Genomic DNA, 24,623 nt, shown 5'->3' with positions numbered 1-24,623 from the left:
GACCCACTTAGAGCAGTACTTATACCAAGATTGTAAAAAAATATATTCAATATATAATATAAAATAAATATATAAATTTGCATTTAAGATTTTTAAAAAAATTGTCAATATGCTCTTTCAAGAACTCCGTAAGTGGAAAAGTTTGAATTTTACCTCATTTAATTTCATGAAAATTCTTCTTTCAAGACTGGCTATCCAATTATTAATCGATTAATCGAAAAACTAATCAGCAGATTAATCTATTTGCTATATAATCGTTAGTTGCAGCCCTAGATTAACTGCTGTGTTCCTCGTTATTAGGTCATTTTTGGGAGTGTATTACCAGTATTTCTCTTCGGTTTTATACTAACAGGCAAGGTGACAAAGGTTTGTGGTCAATGCCTGAGCGATGTCTGTGAATAAAAGCCTTAGTACCAAAGGGTTATTTTGGTTTTGTTCCAGATGCAGAGCATCTTATTGTTAATCGGCTCACTTCCTCTGCTGCTGTCTCGTAGCTGATAACGACCCTGACCTCCCAACAACACAAACACTCTGAGCCTTTCTGCCCCCGTCATCCTCCTCCTCTTCAAGGTGCAAATTTCACAACTCTCTGTCTGACTGAGCTCATGATTAACTTGATAGTTTTTTCCTTTTTTTTATCTTCAGATCCACAGTTCACCACATTGCTTCCCACAGAGGCAATAACAATTTCTCTGAGAAGTTTCAGTCTTCATGATTCAAAATCATAAACCCAGCAGGAATCAATGATGATCCTACTCTTGTTTTTCATGCAAAGATGAATAAAGCAGGTTGCGTGGAAAGAAAAACCTGCTAAATTAAAACTATTTTGGTGTAAAATAATGCCATCTCCTTTTTAGATTATTCTATTACATATTACATGATCTATAAGAACTGAGGAGGGGAAGAAAGGAAGCCCTGTTCATGTGTGGGAGGAAGTATTCGTTTAAAGATGGAGGGAGATGGAGCAATACATTTTATTCCTTGTGCGAGGTAAGGGCCATATTGCCCACCATTAACAGAGCATCACGTCGGCACGGGCAGATAATTAAGTAAACCATGAAAGCATGAGCAATGTGGGACAATCCACTAACATTCAGTGCTCCTTTGCCACATAAAAACCCTCGCAACCCTCCCACCTCCACCCCGCGACATCATTTTAAATTAGACCGGAAAATATTATTGCATTGTGATTTGAAACTGCTGCTGTGGTGGAAAATGTTCTGCTCACAGCCCCAAACTAATGATTCCAGAGAGATGAGCTCATTTTAAACATGCTCGTCGCCTGTCACACTTTTCGGATCCATTCCTTTGTAAACTTTAGGTTAATATTTATTTGAGCATAGAAGATTTGTTTTGGGTGGTTTTGTTTTCATGCTTTTTAGGAGTCATGAATAACAGCTGTACCTACATCTAACAAATGAGTTGGATGAATATTTCCTAAATGAACATTTGATCATTTTATGTTTTAACACTCTTTAGAGGCTTTATCTTAACTGCTACACTAAAAAAATACTTGATTGATTGAAATATTATCTGTTAAGCTTATTTTGTGAATGGCATGTTTAGTGGTGTTTAAATTTCAACAGCGTTAACAACTGAAATAAACATTTTGATTAAAATCTAGCTAAAGATATTGGTTTAGATACATCAGCCCCTGTGGTGCTGTTGCGCTATAAAGATGAAAACAGTTAGGCTACAGTAATATGTTTAAAGGAGTTGTATTATAATTTAGTATATTGATTTAGAGAGAGTATAACATTTAACAAGACTTGTGGGTTATAAAATATTGTAGGTTGGGAAGGATTTTATAGTAGGACAGCTAACCAGCTTTGAATCACAGATGAACTCGCTAAATTTAATAGCCAGCTGAGTTTTTAGCATCTTAATGCCGGATGTCCCCATGTAAGAATAAAGCCTAAAAGTTTATGACTATTTAGGTAACTCTGTATATAGGCTTTATTCACTAATGAGGGAGAAACTAGAGCAAACCTGATATTAATCAGCTAAAAAATAGTTATTTGACAAAATAAGCCATCTAAATTTTTAGGAATTTGAATGATCTAAACCAGTAATTTAAAAATTATAAATAACACTTACAGCATTAATACATTTTAATATATTAATAGGCTTGTTTGTAGGAATTAAAGGAATAAACAACATTTTCATTAATTTCACATTTTTCTATTAAAATATTTGGCTTGCTCTGGTTTAATAATCTAATCTTATATGTTGGGGTTTCATGGGTATGTGGAAAACCATACATTTTTTCCAAAAATAAATCTTTAAAATTGTCAGACTCGATGTATTTAATCTATACTATATGTTTTACTTCGAGAACTGAGCTAATTTTCAAGAATATTCCAATTTATTGAATATCATTTTTACAGTTGTACAGCATAAAAAAAGCAATTAACCAAAAACAAAACAAAAACTTCACACTGATGAAATGTTAGACTAAATTTTGTTATATAAAATCCATAACATTTTGGATAGATTTTATTTCATTTTTTTCAACAGAACTTTTGTAAGTTTAACAACTGCAACACACTAAAATAGATCAATAAGTTTCTATTGTGATGTTGAATTCAAGTGAATTTCGTTTTAAATAAATAATTAGTGACTTTACATTTCATAGTCTTTAATAAATGTGTATTTTCAAAGGGGTCATGTTTCTCACACAATAAGTGCAGGTCCTCCCTGAGCACCACATGCAGGGCCTTAAACGCTCCATGTTCTGTGTTTGGGTAAACTGCGTAACAAATGAAAGAAAAAAGGCTTGAGCCGGAGACACAGAGTAAACTCCCTCTTGGACAATACCTTCCTGTATTATTAATGCTGAGCAGCACTGGTCCTGGCGTTGTAACCTGCAAAAGATGGGGGAACATGCTCATTGATGATATCAAGGTGACTGAGCACACACAGAGCAGCGGGCCAGCTGCTGTTCAGGCAGCACGATGGAGTTCACGCTGTGGACTAGGTGCCTGACTGCATAATTGGAAATTATTAAACAAGGCTCCGGCAGCGAGGTGATCATGAAATTGTATTTTCAGTCTTGAGGGATGGAAGCACGAATTAAAACGTTGCCATTTGTTAGGAAGCGGGGAAAAACAAATTGAAGACTCTTGTCTTAAGATGTCCCATGATCCTATTTCTTTTTAAGAAACAATGGAAATGCATTTGAACGTGCAGGGGAGACTGATGACAGAGAAGGCTGTTGTAAATTGTATGTAGTTGTACAATTTACAACGATAAATATTTCAGCAGCAAGTCAACCAACTTGATGAAATACAACATAAGATGTCAAATTTTCTACAACTGAGGCAACCAAACAGTCAGCCAAGACGAACTGGCTTTAAAAGAACATCAAACAGGATGCAATTTTGAGAATAGTAAAATGATAAGTTTTGGATCTTCAAAATTCTTCAGTAGTCATGATGACTGTATTAATATCTGAGCAAAATACAAAAATCTAAATAAAAGAATAAACAATTCAAAAAGGAAAACATATTCAGAATGATCTAATGAAAAAATGAAAAAGCAAGTATTATACTTACTGTTGCAAATAAATAAATAAATAAAATATATGTATATATATATATATATATATATATATTATCACAGCTAAAATATCCAGAGGAAGATGAAATGCAGAACTGCTTAGTTCTACGTCTTATAGTTTATTGTTAAACTAAATACATGTATTTTTGCTGTTGTAAGCAACAAACAAAAGCAGAATGTTACAGAATTGTATCTGTTTTTATCAAATGTCAAAGTTCTTAGGTAAATATCACTTTCAAGACATAATATTTTTTGATTTCTTTATTTTCTTAAGCCTGTTCTATTTTCCCATGCAAATCGTCCTGTTGTCCTCCAAAGTGGACATGCAATGAAATTAAAATAAAAAATAGATTTAAAAAAATTAAAATTGTAATGTGTTTTTTTTTTAGGTCCAAATACATGAGAAATCACTTTTCTTCGGTCTCCCAAGGATATATGTGTGTGTGTGTGTGTGTGTGTGTGTGTGTGTGTGTGTGTGTGTGTGTGTGTGTGTGTGTGTGTGTATAACTAGGCTTTTGTTGCTTTTTCTGAGGACGTTTCAACACCTAACATCCAGGAATGTTATTGTTATGCATCAATGCAATCAATTTATTCCTGTCACTGTCAGTGAGACTTCTGCTCCTCTCAGCAGCCAAGAACTGCTCCAGTTGTCTTGAGTTTGAAAGGTTCCTTTTCCAGACTTCTTTCAGCTCCTTCCAAAGATGCTCAATAAGCTTTAGGTCAGAGCTCATAGAAGGCCTTTCCACAATCATCCAAAGTTTTCCTCATAGCCATTTTTGGGTGTGTTTAGCTTTGTGAGGATCATTATACTGTTGCAGATCCATGACCTGAGACCAAACTTCATACAATAGGCAGCACATTTTTCTCAAAAATCTATGATTTAGGTTTCTCAGTATCTCAATATGCTTAACTTTTCCCTCTGTGAACATATAACTGATGTGCCTTTGTCTCACCTGTCCATTGGACATTCTTCCAGAAGCTTTGTGTTTTCCCAACATGTAGTTTGGTAAATTCCAGTCTGCCTTTTTTATGATTTATTTTCAACAATGAGGTTCTACTTTGGTTTCTCCCATTAAGTGTAATTTGGCTCAAACAAAGACAGATGGTGCGATCTGACACTGATGTTACTTAAGCTTTAGGTTCATCATTAATTTATCTAGAAGATTTTATGGGTTCTATGCTGCCATTCATAAATTCCATCTCTTGTTATCTTCCTCCTGCTGCCACATTCAGGGAGGTTGGCTATAGTAGCATGCATCTTATATTCCTGATTAATCTATTCAACTGTATTCACAGGAACTTCAAGCTAATTCTCAATAATTTTCTTTCTGAACTGCCGAGAGAACACCATGTCACCAAACACCGCAGTGACTACATGTATCCCTGTATAAAGGCCCACTGACTGATTACAAGATTGTAGACCCCTGTGTTGTTAATTAGTGGACGCACCTTGATTGAACATGTCACTTTGGTCACATTATTTTCAGTTTTTTAAAAGGGGTACCATCAATTTTGTCCGGGCCTGTTACACAAGTTTATTTTTCAAAATCATTGTGATGAAGCATGGTTGAAATGCAATTTCTGACTTACATTTAGTTATTTTCATTGCATTTTAAATTTTTTTTTTGTTGTTGTTATTGCCATGACCATTGCACCATTGTAACCATTTCATTGTTTTTCTTGGTTTACTAATAGATTACATAGTTAAACAAAACAATGTTTAAGTGTTTAACACATGGCTCACAAGGGTGAGTTATTCTGACCCAATGTGACAGACACATTAAGAAATAGATCCTAAAAAAATATTTGTAGGTATTTGAACTTAGTGTCTCTTCATTCACTTTAATGTATTGTGAAACTAGTGAATATATAGTATTGGGTTTTCCAGTCACCTAGCTGACACAGTATCAGATAAAACTGGGTATCAACATGCTGATAAGACAAGTGAGACTGTGCTTTGAATTAAACACCTCAAAGGGGGGTGTTATTTTAGCTGTTCATAGGTGTTTCCTGTAAGGAACAGCTGTGCACAAGCTTTACCAGTAGCAATAAAAACACTGTTTTTTGACCCCACATTCTTTGGGTTAAAAAGCCCTATCAGGAGGCTATGCATTAGTGTGAACAAATACTTTTTTTGAATTTGTTGTAATTACTCTATGTATTTACCATAAGTTTTCGCATGACATATCAGTGACAGTATTCAGCTTGGTCTGCTGTCTTGGTGATACCGTCACTCAAAAGTTTGGCTATTGCATTTTTGAATAAAGAGATCCACAAGTGCTCTTCTGTAGGAAACATGCCATGTTACAAGAGTATGAAACTTCTTTATTCTCATTCTCATGCCATCTGCAAGGGGAGGAGGTAGCACTGCTATGCAAAGATGTGTGCCAACTAGGAAAGATATAGTTCCGCTTTTAGAGAATTTTATATTTCTTAATATTGAAATGTGGGTTATTTTGACTCACTACAAACCCAGAAAGTACAGCATCAAAGCAGTCCATTGTTACTGTGAATCTAAACATTCTCATATTACAATAAAAATGTGATATGTTTTTAACTCCACTAAAGCAGTCATGCTTTATTACTGACTAAATACACATGGGTTTTTTCATACAGAGTTTTGTCATTCCATCCAAAAGCAACATTCAGTTTCTTCAATCTGAAAAAACAAAAGAAAAAAAGCATTCATATAAATCTGGCAGCTTCTCAGCAAATATGAACTCTTTGGTTAATCTTTTAAAGACACTAAATCCCCAAACTCCCATGCTATGGATTAAAGATATACATAAAACCTGATTTACATTTAGACAAACCATGTAAAAGCCTTTTAAAGTGGAAGGAAAATGTTCATTTCGCAGCTATAATGAATCTTGTGACCAACAAGCAGATGCAGCTGAACTCATCAACCTTCTCAGTTAATCCCAAATGTTGGTGAGCTTGTGTTTTTGCTGTCTTGTCTCAAAGTGTTTGTCTCTGCTCTGTGTGCCGTCTGCATTTCCTTCCTGTTCTTTGTTCTTCCACTAAACATATCTTTAAGTCACCCTACGTATCGCAACGGGACGCATCTAAAACCCCACCCCCAGCAATGTTTCATATACTACTACTTCAGAGTGCGTAGTATAAGATCTGAAGTGTTGGTTTGTGGTTTTTGTTGTTTTGTTTTTTTTTTTTTTTGAGTTTGGAGGTACAATAAATGCAAGTGTTTGTGTAATACAACTCACATACACACCAGACACCTGTAATGCTACCAGCAGGGTATGCAGGATACTATAGAGAAAAGCTTTTCAGGTGGGAAAATATCTGAGCAACTTGCTGGTTATGACACACTATAGTTCAAAACTTTGTCTACTTCTCTCATTCTTTTGTTGTATGCCTGCTTTAATACCCCCTCATCCACCCACATATGGAAACAAGCTCCATATTAGTGATTGCAGGTTAGTTGTGGGTCAGAATTCAGATCAGTACCAGGTGTTTTTAACATTATGTGTACATTTTTCATGTCAGTCCTTGTGGAGATCAATCCTTGCAGTGACCCACCCGTGTGCACTCAGGAAGCACCACTATGGGCTTGTTTTTCACTTGCACACGAAAACAGGCATTAAAAACAGCACATTAACTTGGACTGAAGCAACAACCATAATTTTAGCCAGATCTAAGATTGTTTTATAAAAGCATTTACATCCCATTAGACTTTTCCCAATTGTATCCCACTGAATACACAAACTTAAGCATGTTTGTTGCTTTTTTTAATGTGGCAGAGCAAAAGAAAGTATTGTTTAGATGAAGCCTGGAAGTGCAGTCACTCTGCTGGTCCCATCCATGGATCAGTAAAGGTGAGAACATTGGCCTGGTTGCTTTTTCACAGAGATATTTAGCATATGCCACATAGTGGGCCTCACTACTGTCAGCTGCAGATGTAGTGACCAATAGTTTTGTCATCAGCAATCAAAAATGTCATTTCTAATTGTGAAGTTGCATAATGTCTGATGAAGTAGCAAAATAAGATGGAAATCTAATATAGTTATTTAATGGTAAAACTAGGTTTGGCTAACAGCTGAGTGATTGAGCAAGATTCCTACGGCAAGTCTTGTTCATACCTGAGAGAAGATTAGAGATCAGGAAAAAAATGGTGAATGCAGCATTTTCTCCAAAAGCACTCAAACAAACGATTTAAAAAAGAATTAGTTCGTACGAATGCTTTTTTGCATGAGGCCCGATGTCAAGCGGTTGCAACAGACAGCAGTTTTTCTCCGATACTGAGCAGATCGGAAAAATATAAATAAAAAGCACAATAAATAAAGTACATTTCATTGTTTTTGTTTTTTTTGTTATTTTGTATTCAAACAAGCAACTCTTAAACCAACACTAAGTAACTTTTCAACCTTCAGAAAAATATTTCGATAACTTGAGTGATATACATCAAATTACAAATAGAAGTGGCAGCAGGGGACAGGAGCCATACCTAACCCACCCCTGCATTCAGCCAGGTTTCAGAATACATAAGACTAGGACTAGTTTAATTTATATAGTTCATGAGGATAGTTTTCTCTGCGATGCATAAGGCAGTGAAGATGACATAGAGTGAATCTCTGTCTAAGGTGACATCATCCAGATTAGCCAGTAAACAGAGAGCAGGGGAGGATATTATAGCCTGATTTTTTTATTTTTTAGAGCATATCTGGTGTAGGTATCAGATCTGCTCGGGGCCCTGCCCCTTGTTATGACATCATCATATGGCAGCGCCACTCGGACAATCTGTATTGCACCCATTTCTTAAGAATTGGATCTCTTTTGGAGTCTCAGTATATATTATTATCTCTATTTTCTATTATTTTACATTTCATTGGTGATCTAAAGTAGCCAGAAGTAAAAACAGTCATTGTCAGTCTTGGCTTCTAAAAAAGACTGAACTCTGCAATTTAACAAGGTGACAAAAAAAAAGTCTCGCGCTACCCAGCTCTCTCCCGTTATATCATTCTCTTGCACTTACTTTGTCCCCATATTTATCAGGTAAAACTTCATTGATCACCAGACACGCTAACATTACAGATGCTCCCTACTCGGCACACGGACACTGCATGATGTTTTTGTTGTTGTCTGGGCAAGCACAATGTATTACATCATGTGGCAACGTTCAGCCAATCATATAACGTAGCTTCACTGGCAAGCACAGGGCCAGAGCAGATCTGAGCACCCTAGCAGATTTGGTCCCTACAACGGGACCTGGTGCCCTAAAACCATTTTGTAAAGAAATGGCCGTCTGTGCTTCCAATGGCATAATACTGCCTCCACCATGCTCTCTGTGGCATGGTGGTCTGTTTTCTTAGCTTAAAAGCATTTGTATGTTGAACAAAACGTTTAGAATTGCTATTCAACTTATTTTCATACCTTAGGACTTCCCTTGGTGTTGTTTTAACAATTGTTCTCCTCTTGTCACTGTTCCATTAAGGCCAGCTCTGCAGAGAGCAAAGCTGACAGTTCCTGCTGACAGATTGTTCCATCTGTAGAAAGAAAACAAGGAGTGTACATTTGCAAAATGCTTGAGCAAGAGGTCAAAGGTGAGCGCATGTCAATGCACATGGGCAGTATGGCTTATTGTGCACTGTTGTACAGAAGCACAGAGGTCTCTTCAAAGCAGCCTCTTCCTATATGCTGTTGTGTACTGCGAGAGGGTCAATTTGCAGAACAAGTCTAAAGTGAGGGTGTGTGTGATGAGGGTTTGGGGGGTGTCTCTCAACCCATATCCTCAGCCCACAGGGCCTGCAGAGAGAGCCCCTAATATGGCAAATGAATGCATGAACGAATACAAGGGTGTATAACTGAATGAATAACCAAAGACCATTTACATAATTGCACGTGGGATGTGTGTTTTCTAACGTTTGGAGCCTATATTTGCATATTTGCACTGTATAGAAATTATTCAGTCAATACTGAAGATCCATCATGTAAATACAACTCCTTTGAAATAACGGAAAATACAGAGTTAAAAAAAAAAGCGAGAAGAACTCATATAATAATCATGTTAATGACATTCTCTGTCCCGGGAGAAGCTCTCTTTCCAGCCTCCAGAGCAATTACTGTCAGAATCAGCAGAGTGATCAGAAAAAACTATGCTGTCACGTTTGCTCAGCAGGTAAGTATGAGGCAGAACGGCTGAATAAAAAGAAGAGGAATGTTTTCTGTGCCATATCCTTTTTTCATCTTTGTTTTTCTTTCTGCAGGCCCTCAGCACTGATCTAAGCTCAAACAAACCATCCATTTCAAATGTCAAGGGGGTCTTTGTTTCACACATGTGATCACAGTTTGCAAAAACTCCCTGCAAATTGTTGCCACTGTCTTGTTGCATCATTTGAAGTGTTACTTTCCTTCATGTCGTCCTCCTTTATGATCAAGGCAGACATGGGGGCTTATGCACAACACTGTTTCAACTATTCAAAAGCTGCACTATCACTCTACATTCCTTTTGTTGTTGTTCGAGGTGGGATAAGAGGATTGCTTTAACCTTCATATCGCCTGTCGAAGAATGAATGCAGGTGGGCTTGGTAGTATTGGATGGGGGGGTGGGGGGGGGGTCGAAGTGAAAGAGTGGCAGATGAGGAGGGATGTGGAGGAGGAAATGTAGGTACCAGAGTGCTGTGGTGACCTGCCTACCCTTCACCTTTTGTCTCTCTGTGTGGTGCTGTTAAGAGTGCCGGAGGAGGACAAGTGAAGAGTCGGACTCTGGCCAGCAGAATGGCACCCCTGCCTGGGCTTTAACCTCTTCTCCCTGCTTCCCTTCATCTTGCTGGCCTCCAGCTATAAGTGCATATTTTCCCAGTAAGAGTGGGAATGGGGGTTGAAGTGAAGGTGGTGTATTTGAGAGCTGAGGGGATACAAACACCTCTAAGGCCCAAATGAGGAATGTGTAGCTGTGTTTGACCAGGTCATTCAGTTTTTAAAACAGTTTGAAGGGACTGGAAGCTTTTGTCTTTGTAATGGTATGCTGCATTTGGTTTATGGTCTTTAATCCCTTCTTTTACCGGTACCTGTAATCACTCAAGTTTCTCTAGTTTGGCTGCTGTAATTCAATGTGTCATGAAATAGTCACAAAGGCAACTGCTTTGATTTACAGGCTTTAACCTGCTAAAAATGCTTTTTGGCTTACTTGGCCATGCATATAAGGGTGGCTGCTGGAAACATGAGAGGATCTCCACTGATATTTCCTCAAAATGGGGTGAGGGGGTGGATGGGGGGTAAATGAGATGGCCTGAGGGAAGGAGGAGGCACTGATCAGTGTCCAGCACATTAGGCACCACTCATTCCCTCACACACAATCATCTCATCATATGCAAAACAGCAACCTTCCAGGGGGGAAAAACAAAAACATCCACACTAATGAAACCCTCGCTTTTAATGTGATTCTGAGGAGAGTACCATTTGGTGGAGATGGAAGATGTGGTATGTGACAAAGGAATATCAAGGAGCATATTATGTAGAGATTACAGATAAATGTATTTAAAAGTAAACTGTCTTCTCAACATTTGTAATTTTTACACTAAATGTCAGAGTTTTATCAGCTTTGTGCTTTAAGGTGAACACAACTTTTGATTTATATGAAGTGGTTTGATGGGTAGGAGCTGATAAAGACCAAGACCATCTAGTGCCTTCCTTGTAAACAATAAGTTCATTTGCTCATACAACAGTATTTACTTAAAATATAAAACATTTTAAACTTATTTTTAACAAATATTGTTTGAAAACTCTTTGCCATACCTTACATATTTTAAAGTAGCCAAGATACAGCATCACTGATTATGCCATTAAGTCTGTGTGCCAGGTCAATTTGGCATTCCAATTACGAAAACTAACATTCCAGGTGCATATGAAGAAGTTTTACTTTATTAAGTATAAGTATGTTGTGATAAATGTGACAATGTTTATCAATATTATCCCCTTATAGCACATTTTTTTATGGTATGCAGAGTCCCATTTAAGCCCATAAGTGAGTTGTCTGTAGTTAAAGGTTTTATTTATTAGTCATTAGTCAGATGTGGTAATACTGTAATGAGGACCATTACAGGACAGGGAGAATCCACTCTAAATCAGGAAAGTGCAAACAGGATTTATCTTGGAGTGAATTGTGTTTTTGACGTTATAGTTATAGTAGGCATCAACATATATGTCTCTGTTGATTGTCTAGGTAAACAGGTAGGAAAAGGAAGCACCATGCTTCCTATTAGTGGTTCACATTGGGACCACTGGACGTTCTGATCCCACCATCCTTTGTGCCACAGGACATATAGACAAAAGGAATTCTGTGACTCATGCAACTTCATACGTTTTGGGTTTATAATGGAGAGTTTCAGCCATTCACCACATTTGTGTGACTTTTGTAGTTATTTTCCAAAAGGCTGTGGTCAAAGTTTGTAAAGCATCATCCACGCCTGTTTTATCGTGTATTGACATCCATAAGACTGATCGGCCTTTTTTCCTTTCTTACCAGTGATAGTGTTTTTACATTTACCCCACGAAGGTAAATAAAAGTAAATAGGGGCTCCAGTTTGATGAATTGAGATGGAGCAGGGGATTCTCAGGCACATGTAGACAGTGGTGACTTTGCTTTGCTTTTAAATCTGAGTTAAAAATTGTATCTTTGCTTTCCCTTACTGCTCGTTTGAGTTTCGTTCTCACTGGAACGTTGCTTTAGTTAAAAAAAATGTAGAAGCTAAGCAAAGGAACTCGGATATCTGAACTGACAGAGAGCCACGTAATGGATCAACACCACAATTACACCGAATCGAATCAGCATAGCAACACAAGTCTATGTGTATGCAAACATGTTTGTATACTATGTAAAGAAGAGACCACAGATCATGACAGAGATATGGTGTGCAATGTCTTATCTAAAAATATACCTTTAGTTATTAACAAACATTTTTTTGAAATAATAACATTAAATTTATTGCTTCTAAAGGATATTTTTTGTTGGTATAAAACTAACTCCAGTGATGTTTCAACTTTTTAAAAAAGCAGCAGGTCGTGTAAATCCTTTGTCCTGTTATCATGCTCCGATTCTTAAGGCTGGGCGATATGGCTTAAAAATCTTTCTTGTATAATAGTCATGTTTCACAACAATGTAAATGTTTCACATTAAATGTTTGCTAGTGGTATCACACAGTTGTCAGGGTTCCCTTGTGGTTTGAGGACCCAAATGCAGAGGCAAAGGCTGAGGAGATTTCTTGCAGCTTTGATGAAATAAACACAGGTAACAGAGGCGGGAATTCAAAAATCCAAAATCCAACATGAAAAATATAAAGCAAACCAGAACTATGGAGACATCTCGGGAAACGACACATGAGGAGTCAGGGAGAGATGAGGTAGGTGGACCACAGCATGGGAGGACAACAAAGACAAGGAACCAACAAAGAGTGAGAGCAGAGGGAGAACATATATAGCTGACAGAGACAAAGGGAGGGCTAACGAGCTGACAAGGAGCAGGTGTGAAAGGAGACAACGAGGTAGCCAAGGGGAAAGGAACACACACACAAGAGGGCAACAGAGAACAGGAAAACATGACTAACATAAATCTAGAAATTACAACCAAACTGGAATTAAACCAATAAAACTAGAAAACAAGGAGCAAAGTAAAGAACAACAGAACCAAGATCATGACAACAGTGACCTAGCCACCCTGAGCTGCGGAAGCCCAAGGTTAAAATTGGTTAAAAAAAAAAAAATCCAGATTTTTCCAAAAATTAAATCTTCAAGTAAAAAAAAAAAAAAAAAGCTATTACTTAATAAAACTCATTAATCATCCAGCCCTACTGATTTCTTTTTTTTTTTTTTTTTTTCGAGATTATGAACCTTCAGAACAAGGCCTAGCTTGGCTCGGTATGTCCACCTTTCTCTGGTATATGGTCAATTTTTTAAGCACTTTGCGCACTATGCACAGCATCCAAATCAGCAAAGTAAACAAAAGCTGTTATAAATGGTGTAATGCTGACTGCAGCCCGCAATACTTTGCAGGATCTGTTCCCTTTCGAGCATCACAGCTGCTACTAAAGTTCATTACACCTTGATGGATAAAATAATAAATAAAACATTGTTTCTGACCACTATAGTCTATTACACACACGAAGCAGAAACAAATATGGATATGGATGAGTATTACAACCAGCAGCCCCAGTGTTTGGTCCGTGTAAACCAGTTATCTCCAGTCCTCGAGGGTTGGTGTCTTACAGATTTTCAATGTTTCTTGGCCACAGCACAGCTGAGTCTGATGGCTGTAGTTTAACAAAAACCTGTTAATCAGCTACCAGTGGAAATCAGCTGTACTGCAGCAGAAAAACCTGTAGGACTGTGGCCATTGAGGCCCAACTTTGGACATGCCTGGTGTAAATGAATCAAGAGCATCAGTTAATAAACAGGACTGATTATCTGTGGTGTATCTGCGCAGTTTCACAAACTTCAAAATATGGACTGGACAATAAAAACCAGCGTGCAAGTAGGTATGTGAGGAGCAACTCACAGCGACTAAATGAAGCAATGGTAGAAGATATTTTTCCTGATGAAGTACAGGACCTTAAGTTAGATTAATGTTGATATTCTCCAATTCCTAAGAAAATTTGTCAATAGAACTGACCTTTGTTCTCAAATTAATAGGAGATGAGCTGGACTGAGGCATTCCAGATTCTTTACCAGACATGAACCAATATAATTTCTAAAAATATAGCTGACATTAAGCAGGAAATAGGGTCCTTCTGTTAAAGAAAAAGCAGTAAAAACCAATAGTGCTCTCCTCGTTCAAACAGCAAACATGGGCTGAGGTTGTTTACAGCAGCTGCAAGTTCTGCCACAGTTAACACATTTGTACTCCCTGAATACTTCATTTATTAAACTGTGTCAGTGCAATTTGTTCACTTAGCTACATGCCTACCTATTTGTTCCTTTACATGACAGGCTAGAGCTTCCTGTCAGGAGTGGTTTTATTTCCTCTCAGTGTGCTTCCAGCATTCAAATGTGCTGAACACACAGAGTGCATTGGGGCGGGAGAGGAAGAGACGGGAACAAGACTAAGCAGAGTGAAGTAAACAACGCTTTGGCTCCTTAAATAAAACATTTGTTTGTGATTGAGGCTTCTTGATGTGAACAGCATGACCTGTTTTACTGGGAGTCTCTAAACAGCCAGCCTCGTCGCCCTTACAGAAAAAGATCCCACTCCGCTGCCTGAGGACTCCAGGCCTAATTTATATTGCATGAGAACAAATTTTTTTGACAACTTGAGTGATAGATTCATACAAGGCCCAAATGTTTTCGTTTTCAACAGAGGGCCAGTCTAAGTGACATAAACTGTTATTAATAAAAATTTTAACAATACATGGCATATTAGTTTTTACTGTTAACATGGCTATGAGCAGGAGCAAATGCTGGCAGCTTGGGGCTTCCAGGGAATACGGGCGGCTGTCTGAGTCAACATTTCAAGTAAGTTGGGGAGGAAACGCAGCATGTGGCGCTGTGTCCTGTGGAACAACAGGAGCTTTTGTACAGTTAACACACAGAGTCAGCACACCTAAAAGTCAAACAGTAATGACAATATGCTTTACTATTAAAAATCCTGCATTAAAAAAAGAAAACAAACCCCTTAAACAAGCTTCTCCAGATGTGCTAACATTTAAGATTATATTTCAGAATAAGATACATATATTTTAATTATTTTTTGTAATGTCTTATTTGGAGCAGCTTTTAGCTCTGTTGCCTTAAAGAAAAGGTCATGGATTAGCGGACTGTAGTCCAGACCCGGACCCATCTGCTGGCTAATCCGGACCCAGCCTGATTTAAAACATTTATAAATTACCTCATGTTGTCCGACAGCAGTGTCTAAACCAGTGGCAAGCCCGGCGATGGGCAACGATGATGAGAAAACGTGAAAGAAAGTGTGGACTGCTGGAAGAACTGTGGTGAACTGGTGACAGAAAAGTGAAATGGCATGCCCAAAGATGACCCTGCACATTTTAAGTATGTTTGGCTCAACCTACTGCTGTGGAGCAGGTTTCTCCACAATGAACATCATCAGAAATTGATTTCATTCAGGCTCACAAATGATACCTTGATATGTGCTTGAGAATGGCTTTGTCGCCATTCAAACCAAGGTTTAAAGCCTGAACAAAAAACAGGGTTATATGAGCACCGACCCAGCTCTGGGTTCCTCTCAAACATCAGACATGGATCCTCGTTTTGGTACAATAAACTCAGTGAGGAGTTTGGCTGTTGATAGAAAGTCAAATGCATTGTCTTACCCTAATTACCAAAGACTTACCATAATTTCTATATAGGTTGGCACACTGGATTATAAGGTGCACTGTCAATGAATGGCCTGTTTTCAAAGTGTTTAAGGCGCACAGGACTATAAGGTGCAGGTTATCTTGTTGCTTCCTCCATTTCCATACCATTGATTCATTAATGTTGAATTTCATCACAGCTCCTCTATTCCAATGTTATACTGTGTGATTGATAGCCTTGAGTTTGAAGTCCGCATCATAAGCATGTCTCTTCACAGCTTCCATTTTGGGCTCGTTATACACACTGTAATATTATGGTATAGCACAGCATGTATTACTCTGTCACGCTACTGTCTACAGTAGCCATAATGTAAATCCCTTATTGCCCCACAATGGGAAACTCACTCTCTGCCCTCTCCCATCCCCTTGGGGAGCGGTGGGGTTCCATTGTGTGAGGTTAAGGGTTTTGCTCAGGAACCCAGACTGCAGGCTGTGGGGATCAAACCGGGTACTTGCAACCTTCTCAGAGCACAAGCGCACTGCTCTAACCACTAGGCCAACACTCCCTCCAAATGTTGCAGGTGCTGTAGTTTACGAAAGTCGGATTAAAACATTTTGACAGAGTGCCGTATTGCACTCAAAATCCCTTCGAGGTCAGGAAGCACAACAGATTATAAGGCACACAGTTGTTTTTGTTTTTTTTTTAGAAAAGTTAAAGACTTTTAAATGCACATTATAGTGCGGAAAATACAGTAATCTAGGTCTGTATGGTTGAATGAACCATAGCATGAAAGACTAACTAAAAGTGACTATTAAATAGAAGAGGTACCTTACTTTCCTGAAAGGTCTGAAATGTCTAGCAGCTAGACTGTTGAGGTAGACTCTAGCACAACAGAAAATATAATCCCTCTAGAGCAACATATATCCATGATCCTCCCTTCGTTTGAAAATAAAACTTATTTTCACTTTGTATACAAACATCAAGCAAAGCAGATCCTCCCTAATTTTTAGGAGATGATGAAATTACGTATATATATTTCTGTTTCTTGGCCTATTCTTTGCCCTATATGGCAGCATTCCATGCAGGACCAACAGGTTCTGTAACAGCGTTTTCCATTTTTATCTTTACTATAAAACACCAAAGTATTGTGTACACATTTATCTGACTGGCAGGAGTGTGTGTTTTGGTGATTTATATGAGCTCACATTTTATTTGGTAATTGGGTTTTTAAAGACATAATCAAAGCAAAGGTTTTTCACTTTTATTTTCTTTAAGTTTGGATTGACGGCTTATTAAAGAGTGGCGGTCCACACCCACACTCACCACCGCGGACTCCACAGTTACCTCTCTGTCTCCACGCTCTGCTTTTTATGCTCAAATAATTAACTCTGCCTGTTTGGATTACGATTGTCTAATTGTAGCAAGCGTCGTCATGGAGACTATCGAGCCATTGATGCAGAAACAGCCCTACTTGGCCGTGTTTGGCTAAAACAAGGCTTTGTTCAGATGTCAGACGCAGATTTATGATGGTGAAACAGATTATATTTGGCAGGAAAATCAATACACCGACTGGATGCTTATTTTGATAAACAGGTCTGTGGATGTAACCTGCACAGAAGCCGGTCGGCCATGTGTTTGCTCTGAAATAATGAATGGAAGTTCAGTTCTAGAGGAGCACAGCTGGGTTCAGCTTCAAAGTTTTACACCCATACTCTCTAATCTCATTGTTTTTTCATTTAAATAACATTTGATTTTCAGCATAGTTTGTCAACATGAAACGCAGAAATGAATGCCTTTCAGAATTTCCTGAAGGAGAACTTGTCAAAAGAGAAAATTGCTTCCAGTGCAACCTGGGTTTGGAAAAGTCACTTTATGGAAATTTCTGGAGAGGAAATAATATGATTCATGAAAAACTCTATGTTAATGATTTTCAATTTTTGGAAAATTTAGCTGTATAATTTTTCATTTGGAAAGATTGACTATACTGTTGATTACACTCCTTGCTCTTTATACAATTAAGTGTAGTTATAGGGATTAAAATATAGTTCAAAATATAGTTTTAAGTCACATTTTGGTTCCTCTGCAGCCTGTTTCTAAGAACATTAAAAGCTAGGTAGAAAGAAGGTAGAAAAGAAGGTAATCTTAGTTTTTGAGGCCTTTAAATAAACCATTTTTATTTAATTTGAAATAATTTCCAAGGAAGTGTTTAATCTTTCTGGAAGGTCTTTATTTAGTTTTCTCTCATTTTTGTTTTAACAAAGAAACATGAACATAAATTAACTCTGTTTTTGTAAATTACTGTAGGTGTACATGTCAAAATAGAAAGCTAAATAGAAAGTGACAATTTTGGTCTCTGAGCAGTTGAAACTGCTTCCATATGAGCACTAATAGAAACCTTTCTGCTCATATGAGCGCTAATAGAAACACTTTCTGCTCATCCAAACCACAATGATTTAGTAGAATTTCTTTTATTATATGGAACCAGTGCCTTTTACTTATATTGTCAGTGCTGTAGGGGATTTTATTTATTTTTTTTTTTACCTCAGATATTGTTTTCTTAAGAAATAAGATGTTTTGGTGTGGGAGACATTTGTGGTAAATGTATTCACATGGATTGGTAAAGACACTCACAAAAAATGCTAAAGGGGCAGTTCTGTGTTATTTCCCTTTCCTGCTCATATTTTTTTTATGGCATGTAATGCTGTATTAGCGTTATGGTATTTTAAAGATCTTTTCCCAACTAATCATCACCCAAGTTTTGAATTATGTTAACTTTGGCTTAAAGGGGTCATAGAATGCTAAACCTATTCATTTATGACAATGTAAACCAAGTTTACATTGTCATAGATGAATAACGATAGTTCAGTGGGTGAAATGGACGTACAGAGAAGTTCAAACCCCATTAACTCCTCCTTTCTCTGTAAATCTCTCAATTCTAAACTTCCACTATAAAACGGGCGAATCCAAACGAAGCCCCAAATTGAGGTCCATTCAGTGATGTTGCCATATTTCGTTCTGGCCTGTACTTTTGTCACGCCCCGAAATTTACATATAGACCAGCCCACTGGTTGTTGGGTTTACAATTATCTTTACTTCTGAACAATGTGAGCTGCTGTGTGATGTCTACGTTCTACTGCACCTGAAGGTTACTGTGACGTCCTAAACATTTCAGGCTTAATTCTTAATTCTTATAGTGGTCGTACTAAATTAGTAGAAGAAAAAAAATGGAATTAAGCATTCAGACATACTGTGAGAATACAGCCTAAGTTCTTAGAATGCAGCACATTACTCCGACCAACGATGACTCTATCTAATGATTAACTTTAACTTACTTTTCAATGATCTAATGTTCCAAACCCAGCCCAACACTCCCATCACTCCCATCACTCCTGATCATTTTTCCTGAAATAACATAACACATACTTTGCCCTTCCTCGTTTGTCTTGATGGAAAGAGAAAATGGTCATTATAGGATTTCAGTCTACCTCTAATTGCAATTGCAGTGTCTCACACATTAAAAGAAGATGATACGTCTTTATAAACCCACTTAATGCTCATCCCTGTAAACTTAAAACAAATTCAGTTAACAGAGAAGAGAAAAAAAATACATTCCAGGACCAGGAAGTCAATAACACCTCTATCCCCCTCAGGGTGCACATTACCATTGTTGTGCGCCAGGTTAATGTACTTCAAACAAGGTTTATTATACACTGACGTGCCCTCGCAGTGAAGTGAGGAGTGTAGTCATGCACTGTAGGTGAGGGTGAAGCAGATTGCTTCCTTCAGTGTTGTTTGTAGTTGTGTAGTGAAGTGAGTGTGGTTTCCAGCACTGTTAAATATTTAAAATGATTAACATTGTATCCAGTTAAATTTACTCTGTGGAATAAAACTCAAACCTGCATCAGTTCTTCCAACATTTCTTCTCAACATGTTAGGATGCTGTTTGTGTTTCTCAGCCAAACACTCAAGTTGATTTCTGCTGTTAATATTTGACTTTTATATAAATATTTCTAAATATGAACAATATATCTGCAATAACAGCTGTATCAATTGATGTCAGTATCAGTGTTAATATGACACAGAGTTGGCATTATGAGATGGGCTGATATTAACAACCAATGTTTTTATCGATCTTGTTGTCGTTTTGCGTTTCTGCAGGGGAGGGGAGGGGATTGGCCATGTAGTGTTTGTTTGTGACAGTGATAGTTATGATGGACATCCTTATTGGGGCTTTTACTGTAGCAGAGAAGCTGTCAGGACAGGTAGGAGAATGTTTGTAATACCAGTTAGCATTAGTTATCTGCTATAAGAGCTATTGGTATTGGCCCAAATGTATATATATTGGTATTATTGTTTTTTCCTATATCAACAATAAGTTTGTCTCCTAACTTTTAAAATAGAAAACACGACAAAGGAACTACAGGAGTATTGATACATGTTGGTTTTGTGAGGGAAACACCACCAAGATTTTAGACAATGTGACGCAGGTTTTTCAGTTATCTTTGGTTCTGCAGTGGAAGAATCTTAGTCTTCTCCCATATTCTATCATCGCTGAAGGTCAGACTCCATAAGGTTTAACCTATTGAAGCAGAAAAGAATTAGCATAGGATTTTATACGAATCTCTTTTAACTATTATCAGCTTAGTTTGAATGATGAATGTTGTTATTGTTCATTTAATCTTATCATTTAAAAGCTGAATATTTGAGATATTTTTAATAATCCATAAGGATTACATAAAACTCCGTTGTTTTTCTTGTGGTACAGATTGCTCATTGCTCAGATCTTCAAACTTATTTCACATTTTTGAGACTGACTGATTGCTAATAGATGATTTCTTTATAACCTTCAAAATATTGTAATGTAGCTTAATACCAATGTCGGTTTCATAAAATGTAGGTTTTTGCAAAAGAAGAACTGAAATACACAATTATGGATACAATTTCTGCAGAAAGGAGAGACAGTTGAACCCCAGACTCAAACACACTGTCTCCCACTGGACCTCCTCCACAGAGCATTTTATTAACAGAACATGACACATGGTTACAAACAGAGTATTGTTCTGACAGAACAATTGATCAGTTCATGAAGACAGAATGCTCCATCAGAATGACAAGGCAGGATGGTTTCCTGACTGAATCATGAGACAGGAGTGGAGCATCCCCTTGCAAAAATGTTTTATAAGCACACATTTATTTTATAATCATCATTGAATAAACCTAACAACCAACTTCTGTCTCAACAGCCAAAACTCAGCTTTTAGGTTCATGAAATAATTAACTTTTTTATGTTTTTCAAGACATGATCAAATTAACATTTTTTCATACACAGCTGCCTGTTGCTATAAATTTATCATGACATAACAATCGTTTTAAGCAGAAAGCAGAAGCCTTGGATCATGGTAAATATTACCCACTGGGAAAAGGTAAAAGGTATTTTTTTATTTTTTTTTTTAGAACCCTGAATTATTTTAAAAAATTGTGTATAATTAATAGACATGGCACGGAGCATGTGTTTTAGTATTCTTCATTGCTGTTAAATCCTTTATTACATTAAATCCTTTTCTGTCCTTTTCTTCTAACCTTGCTTAGTTAATTTTCTGCCCCCATCTATGGTCGTTCCTGAGACATCTTACTCTGGCCTTGGATCAACAAGAGCATTTAACTTTACCAGGACTGCAAACTCCTCAGTCCAACAATACATTTTTATCCTTAGTCCAGCAAAAAATACATTTTACACGAAAAAAAAAAATATAAATAAATGTCACAATAAGAAGTTTTTTCTTAGTGGGATTTTGGTTGGAAATTCTGAAAAACAAAAACTCATAACAACCTCATGACAAAAAACTAGATCTTAAAATTGGTTATTCTGTTAAAGAAATAAAATGCATTTTTTAATCATTCAATTTCAGAAAAGGTAAAACCTGCAGTTATGTTAAACTGACATGCTGTTTTTTGTGGCTTTTTTTTTTTGCAAAAGTTATTAAAAGCCACTTAGGAAGGTCCAATAAGCCACTAGAAGCTCTTGGATTGGAGGCTGCCGATTCCTGTTCTTTACCAAGGGGCCCTCTATCTCATCAATATTTCAAAAAAAATAAAGTAGAGTGATGTACTGGGATGTGCCGAGGCTCAACCATGCTGCCAACAAGGTCACCACAGGGTTAGACTATACCAATGTTCAATAAATAATAAGAGTTTGGAACATCGATGGACAATTCATTGTGAAGTGGTCTTCAGGTTTGATGATATCTGTCAGTCAGTGCGAAAGTCTCATAGTGACTCTTCAAGCCAAAAACTATTGTAGCCTCTTGCCTGTCTGGAGAGATGACCATATGTGCTGTTTATACCAACTAACCTAATTATGGCTTGTGGCTTGAACACAGCAGATGATTATAAGCTGCAGCACAAATAGAAAGCGAAATTACCTTTATTTTAGTTTTCAAATATGGATATGACTGACTTTGAACACAGTGGGGGTGCAGAAACCCTGCACAGTTTTTGTTCATTATGCCATGGTATCTCAGCGACGGCCTATAGTGCCCACCATAAAAGACCAGTGAACGGTGCACATCCTGTATTGATTTGTTTGCTGAATATCAGAGTGAATTTTCAGATGTATTTATAATAGCCTTATTAAAGCCTCCTTTGATCTGAAGAACGCAACAATAACAGCGTCTGTGTTGTTTGCAGCTAAAATCCTTGGTGGTGAGAAATGTCAATATAAACTGAGGCTATTCAGGGGTATTCACTTATTATTTTCTTTTAATCATAAAAGGTAATCCGTTTCAGAGGTGAGGGATGGAGGGCTGCTGCAGTTATTCTTTTCCATCATTGACGTAAAGCTGTTTTTTGGTAAATGTAATATTCTATTTGAAATACAAACAGCTTTAATTATTGAAAGTGACACTTCATCTCACTTGGAGAAACTGCCAGCTGTTGACATTGAATAAAGAAACGAGCAGAATTTCTGTGCTCGACACTGATGATGAAGATGTTATGTTGGAGGCGACTCATCTGTGGTTAAGAGATACTGAAAAAGGCAAACACAAAGACAAGTGATCTGATGAACTCATGATTAATGCGAGAGGGTTTTAAGTAAGGCTGAGCATCAACTGTGTATGTGCTTGCTTTCTTAAATGATGTTCAAGTGGAGTCAGATGAAAGAACAAATAACCAGAGCAACATTGAATCAAACTCAGAGGACATTCAAAAAATACCACGTCAAAACATCTTCAATGAAAAGTAGCAGAGAGAGGAGTAGATTTTTCTCAAACACTAAACTCTTAAGGCTCCTACAGAGTTAGCCATACTGTGTTTATACCGTGAGCAGTGCAAACTCTGTAGCACTATCCATGTATGTTAGAGATTTCCTAAACAAGTGTTTCAAGGGAACATATTGACTACTTTTGTGTTGATTGGTTTAACATATAAAACTGTGTTTTTTCCACTGAATACAATTTTTCCATAAGAAGTTTGCTGTCTGACAACAAGGATGGGGTGTGATAAATATTCATTTCTGGCAGACTTCCCCTTGAAAAGACTTCCCCTTAGAGTCTTAAATCCTTTCTAGAATTTTTACTCCACTGGCATCTAATGACTTAGACTTAGACAGATATATTTTGTCATTTTGTATACACGAATGTAAACAAAAAGAAATTTCGTTAAGAACAGCTCTCCAGACAATTTTTTTTTAAGTAAAGCCTTGAAAACAGTAAAAAAAAATCATAAAAAAAGTAATATAAACATATGACTGTATATTTATTTTAATATAATATAATATATAATAAAATACAGTACAATAACCCATTTTACAAAAAATTCATCAGTCTAATGGCAGTGATGAAGAATCTGTTATGGAATCTGCTGGACCTGCATCGGATGCTTCGAAGTCTCTTCCCAGAGGGCAGCAGGGAGAACAGTCCATGGTGGGGGTGTGAGGGGTCTTTTATAAAGTTACGGGCTCGGGACACGCAGCGCTTGGATGAAATGTCTTTAATGGAGGGAAGAGGAGCCCCGACGATCCTTTCTGCTGTTCTCACCACTCTTCTCACCTTCTTCCAGTCTGAGGCGCTGCAGCCTCCACGCCACACAGTGAGACAGCTGGTCAGAACGCTCTCTATGGTGCTTCTGTAGAAGGTGGTGAGGATGGGTGGGGGCAGGTGGGCTCTCCTCATCCTCTGCAAGAAGTACATACGCTTTTGTGCTTTTTTGACCAGTGAGGTGGTGTTTACATTCCAGGTGAGGGTGTCTGTGATGTGCACCCCCAGGAATTTGGTGCAGTTGACCAACTCTACAGCTGAGCTGGTGATGACCAGTGGAGGGTGGTTAGGCTGGTTCTTCCTGAAGTCCACGATGATCTCCTTCATCTTCTCCATGTTTAGGATCAGGCTGTTATCTTTAAATGAAATTATTTTATTTTATTTTTATTTTATTTTGTTAAATTATATATATATATATATATATATATATATATATATATATATATATATATATATATATATATACTTTATTGTATATATAACTAATATAACTTTATTGTTTGTTTTATAATGATGTGACATATTACATGAATTGGTGATGCCTAGTCAAAAAACAACAACCAAGCAATTTGATTTATAAAAATATTTGTATTCAGGAAGCTGAACTCACATTTTACAAAAGTATAAATTATATAACTATATAACAAATATCCAACAACTGTCAAATAAACTGGGGGGGGGACATCCAAACAAGCTTAAACTGACACACTAGAAGGTAAACACAGCACTTCTCTAACTGCATTTTGTCCACAACCTTTTTAAACAGGTCAA

The 24,623-nt window shown here is 37.3% G+C and overlaps 1 long non-coding RNA gene across 1 annotated transcript in view; it reads right to left on the bottom strand.

Annotated features, from left to right (window-relative positions):
- Positions 1-2,751: 2,751 nt before the first annotated feature.
- The window catches only part of LOC107082348, a 31,424-nt gene continuing 9,552 nt past the window's right edge, over positions 2,752-24,623 (bottom strand). Inside the window, exons 2-3 of the long non-coding RNA XR_001481135.1 lie at positions 8,947-9,059; positions 2,752-2,864 (exon numbers count right to left, since the gene is read on the bottom strand). This is a non-coding gene — a long non-coding RNA (uncharacterized LOC107082348). The remainder of the gene's footprint in view (positions 2,865-8,946; positions 9,060-24,623) is intronic.

This window comes from Cyprinodon variegatus, unplaced genomic scaffold (genome assembly GCF_000732505.1).
Source record: "Cyprinodon variegatus isolate N-32 unplaced genomic scaffold, C_variegatus-1.0 Scaffold51, whole genome shotgun sequence".
Taxonomy (NCBI): Eukaryota; Metazoa; Chordata; class Actinopteri; order Cyprinodontiformes; family Cyprinodontidae; genus Cyprinodon; species Cyprinodon variegatus.
Note: the sequence above shows the minus strand (reverse complement) of the source record. Positions and strands in the feature narration are given on the sequence as shown.